Below are 5,171 nucleotides of genomic sequence, written 5' to 3'. Positions count from 1 at the left end.
TGAGATTGGGGTGTGTAGGTGTATCTGACTACTTCTCAGTGTGGTGCTATACCTGTTGGCTCACAGGAGGGCTGAGCTTCCGCCATGGGGAACCTGGGGCATTTATACTAGGGGTACTTACTTCCAACGATGCAGCGCCTCCACCTGCGATGGCTTCCACCATAGGGGAAGTGGTTCCTCGCAGGACAATCACAATAATCGATACTCACACAGATATATATTAACTAGGAACTTTACTGTGTTATGCAAGAAAACAGATCACGCAATATCATCATAACCTGTGTCCCTCTCTAGAGGAGACACTTACTGTGTCGCGCAGGACGCTTCCCCAACACTAGGTGATCCCACCCAGTGTCCCGAGAATCCCCACCCAATGTCCCGCACTCTAGTAGAGAACGTGGGTGACTGCGCAGTCACTAATTAATGTGTTAGGCCTGTTGGTGCACATATATATTGAATACCTTCCGAGCACTCCGATGCTCGGGCCTGCAACACTCTTCTAAAAGGGTCAGACGTGCGATGCATCCGTCTGATCCTATCCAGGTACTTCTCCAGGAACCCCAACGAGGGTCCCACCGCTTCACGGGAACACCAACTATCTCACGGTAACAGCAACCGAATCACGGGAACAGCAACCGCCGCTATCCCTATCTATCCCTAACTAACCCTAACGTGACAGGAACCCTAACCTAGGGCCTGTCCCTGATGAACCGCAACCTGGGGTGGCTTGGGGAAAACTCCTAGGGCCTGCGGGGTAATAACCTGCCCCACTCCCCTAACTCATCCCAGTCCTGACACTCACTGAACCCTAACACTAACACTAACACTAACAGCTACGCACTGCAAACTTTGGAACGCGTACAGCAACTTGCTGCACACTAGCACTATGCCTTCTTGTCAGGCCTCACAGCCCTGCCAGCCGTGATCCTGACAAGACAGCACACACACACGCACTAAGGGCAGCGTCCCTATCTGGGCCATCCCTCAGCACTTACCCACTAACCTGGTGGGGAGTTGGGGCCTTACTTGGGATGTGGGGGACCTTACTCGATGCAGAAGCTGCACATGCTCTCTGCACCCTTCCTTCCCTCACAGCTCCCCAGCTCCAACTGCCGTTCTCAGCGCGCGAAATGTATCTTATTGCTCCCTCTGGAAATCCTTGGCCCTTATTGGCCACACGGAGGCACCTGATGTGCTTGCCCCTAAGCCTCATGGGAGTTGTAGTCCCGTGGAGGCTGCAAATACATTGGGGCCGCGTGCGCACTTGCCCTGCGCATGCGCGAGTCTTTGGGGGCCACCTCAACCCTTCCTGCACTTTCCCTACACTCGCGCGACTTTTCCCTAGCTCTGGGGCCTTACCTGCGCCTGCGCGATCACTGCGCATGCGCGAGTCTCTCCACAATGGCGGCGCCCTCCTCGCTAGCTGCCGGGACCGCAGCAACGGCCCGATCGCGTCCCCGGCAACCAGCCTGCTCGCGGAGATAGCACGGTACTCCCTGCTCCGGCCCCCACCATTGGAAGCAGCCGTCGGGTCCGTCGCTGGCTCCGGCGGCACCCGCGACCACGCTGCTCCAAGGGAGGGGGGTCTCTAGGAGCTGCTGGAGACCTGGGTTACACTCTCCCCCTGGTGGAAAATCCAACGTCCCCGCTTGGGGAACGACATCAATCAACATAATAGTTATACAATCAAAATGCACAGCATAGAAAATACAACTCATCACATGGCAATTATATGACAGGGTACAATGAAATTCACACATAATACCCGAGGCTAGCTGAGACCATTTGTGGGGTGCCCCTAACTGATCATGTGGGGGTACCTCACTTTTGCGTCCGTGAGCCTCCCCCAGAAAAATTTCCTGAAGAGCACACCGGAGGGCAAAAGTCACGGGTTCCTCGCTACTTCCTCCCCCTGGTGGAAGGAGTAGCACAATGTCTCTTAACCGGGCCTTTACCCGGTCACCCGCGGCAGGGATGCGGTAGACCAGGAGGCCAGGACCTTTTCCGCGGTCCACAACTTGGCGAATGGCACACTCCTTTTTGGGCTTAAAGGAGGCCAGTCTCCCTGGATCTTCCTTTACACAGTCCTTGTCCCTATGGACTTGCACGGCTTCCACTGAGAAGCGAGCACTGGACAATGTCTCTGTTTCACCTGGCAGGGGGTAAAGAGTAGACACCCTACCACTGCGGTGACTCACAGTGGCCAACAGGTCCTCGGGGATGCTGTCAGTTCCCACCTCGGCTGTCTTGGGACCTGCCCCCGGCACTTCTGGAGCAGTCCACTTACGCGCTGAAAACTCGGGAGCGTTGGATCCCAGTCCTGGGACCACTTGTGTCGGATCGCACGGGCTCATACTCCGTTCAGAAGCCGCAACTCTGGCCTTCTTCACGGCCAGCTCCATCGGAGATTGTGGGGAGTTAGGGAGTTCCTTACCACTCCACTGGCTTGGGATGGATTCCCCCAAGGAGGACACCTCTGCCAGGACGCGAGCCCTTCGCCCGGGTGACCAGACTTAAGGAGCCATCGTTCTCCGCGGTCACCTGGAGGCTCACCCCCGACACCCCTGGGGCAGTCGACTCACCCTCATCGTCGTTTGGTACTGGTCCCCATTCTAGGACCGATGGTACCTCGGTAGTAGGTCGGACTGACCATTGTAGGGCGCACGGGCCCACAGCAGGGTCCGCAACATCGGGAGACACCTCCTCTAGGGCACACGGGCCCACAGCAGGCTCTGCATCCGCCAAGATAGGGTGTTCATTGCTGTCACTAAAGTGGTCCGCCGGCAGGCGCATCGCCACAAGTGACTGGTCGCTGGATTCACTAGAAGAAGGTGGGGGTATATACACCTTACCCTGTGATTCCTCTGTATAATCGCTGGGGTGGTTCGCCGGTAGGCGCATCGCCACCGATGGGACTTCAACCTCGTCCCGCTCAGGAACCGGATCTGAAATGTTCACTCGGGCACACGGGCCCTCCACAACCTGTTGTTGGTAGCGGGAATCCCTAAGTAATTTCTCCCTGAAGACAGACTTAACTTCAGCACAACTCAGAGTGATATAGAGGTCAGGCTCCTCCTCCCTAGAACAGTCTGTCTCATCCACGTTTGGTTGAAAGTCACAGTGCTTGCTCCCCCTGGTGGAATCTGAAGGAGGGGCACTTTCTACAAGGGAGTGGTTCTGGCTCTGTGCTGAGTCACTCACAGCGCAGGGGCGGGGTTCAGGTTTTCGCGCCCAACCCGGACAATACTCTGCAACAATTTCTTGCACAGTCCTGGTGCTCTCCCGACTTGGCGGGAGCCGCCATCTTAGGTGTGACTCACTGCTAGAGAGAGACTCCATTTTAATCACAGTCTCTGCAATTACACTAGGGCTCTCTGTATAGATAGGGGGGTAGCCTTCTGGTTTTCCCGCCAATCCCGGACAGCTTTCTTCTACACAATTTAGTGCAGGCTTGCAGCCAGCAGCACGTGCGTTCTCCTGCTTTGGCGGGAGACGCCATTTTACTGGGTCTGCGTAGACTAGGGGGTACCCCTCAGACGGGCCCCCGGGCATACACAGGGCGGACGGTGCCTCTGCCAGGCATATATCCTTAGTGGGGATTGCCACAAAAAGTATGGTTTTCCATGTGGACGTGGGATCGTGTTCTTCATCTAAGAAACATGCACACGGCCACCCAGGAATTCTACGCATATAGTACTGGACCCCAACCGCGGGTATAGTTGCGGGAAGGCCTCCTACCACCACCACCTCACCAGGTTCCATATACTGCCTCAAAGCCCAGGCAAGGACCTCGTGTCCGGACTTTACAAACATTGTGACAAAAATAGGAATTGGACAATTTGGGAAAAAAATGGAACAGGGCACCCCAGGTCTATCTCAGCAGCGCCTCCAAATGTAGCCCTCTTACCCCCACCCTAAGTAAGATTGGGGTGTGTAGGTGTATCTGACTACTTCTCAGTGTGGTGCTATACCTGTTGGCTCACAGGAGGGCTGAGCTTCCGCCATGGGGAACCTGGGGCATTTATACTAGGGGTACTTACTTCAAACGATGCAGCGCCTCCACCTGCGATGGCTTCCACCATAGGGGAAGTGGTTCCTCGCAGGACAATCACAATAATCGATACTCACACAGATATATATATTAACTAGGAACTTTACTGTGTTATGCAAGAAAACAGATCACGCAATATCATCATAACCTGTGTCCCTCTCTAGAGGAGACACTTACTGCGTCGCGCAGGATGCTTCCCCAACACTAGGTGATCCCACCCAGTGTCCCGAGAATCCCCACCCAATGTCCCACACTCTAGTAGAGAACGTGGGTGACTGCGCAGTCACTAATTAATGTGTTAGGCCTGTTGGTGCACATATATATTGAATACCTTCCGAGCACTCCGATGCTCGGGCCTGCAACACTCTTCTAAAAGGGTCAGACGTGCGATGCATCCGTCTGATCCTATCCAGGTACTTCTCCAGGAACCCCAACGAGGGTCCCACCGCTTCACGGGAACACCAACTGTCTCACGGTAACAGCAACCGAATCACGGGAACAGCAACCGCCGCTATCCCTATCTATCCCTAACTAACCCTAACGTGACAGGAACCCTAACCTAGGGCCTGTCCCTGATGAACCGCAACATGGGGTGGCTTGGGGAAAACTCCTAGGGCCTGCGGGGTAATAACCTGCCCCACTCCCCTAACTCATCCCAGTCCTGACACTCACTGAACCCTAACACTAACACTAACAGCTACGCACTGCAAACTTTGGAACGCGTACAGCAACTTGCTGCACACTAGCACTATGCCTTCTTGTCAGGCCTCACAGCCCTGCCAGCCGTGATCCTGACAAGACAGCACACACACACACGCACTAAGGGCAGCGTCTCTATCTGGGCCGTCCCTCAGCACTTACCCACTAACCTGGTGGGGAGTTGGGGCCTTACTTGGGATGTGGGGGACCTTACTCGATGCAGGAGCTGCACATGCTCTCTGCACCCTTCCTTCCCAGCTCCAACTGCCGTTCTCAGCGCGCGAAATGTATCTTATTGCTCCCTCTGGAAATCCTTGGCCCTTATTGGCCACACGGAGGCACCTGATGTGCTTGCCCCTAAGCCTCATGGGAGTTGTAGTCCCGTGGAGGCTGCAAATACATTGGGGCTGCGTGCGCACTT

This window comes from Ascaphus truei, chromosome 3 (genome assembly GCF_040206685.1).
Source record: "Ascaphus truei isolate aAscTru1 chromosome 3, aAscTru1.hap1, whole genome shotgun sequence".
Lineage (NCBI taxonomy): Eukaryota > Metazoa > Chordata > Amphibia > Anura > Ascaphidae > Ascaphus > Ascaphus truei.
Note: the sequence above shows the minus strand (reverse complement) of the source record.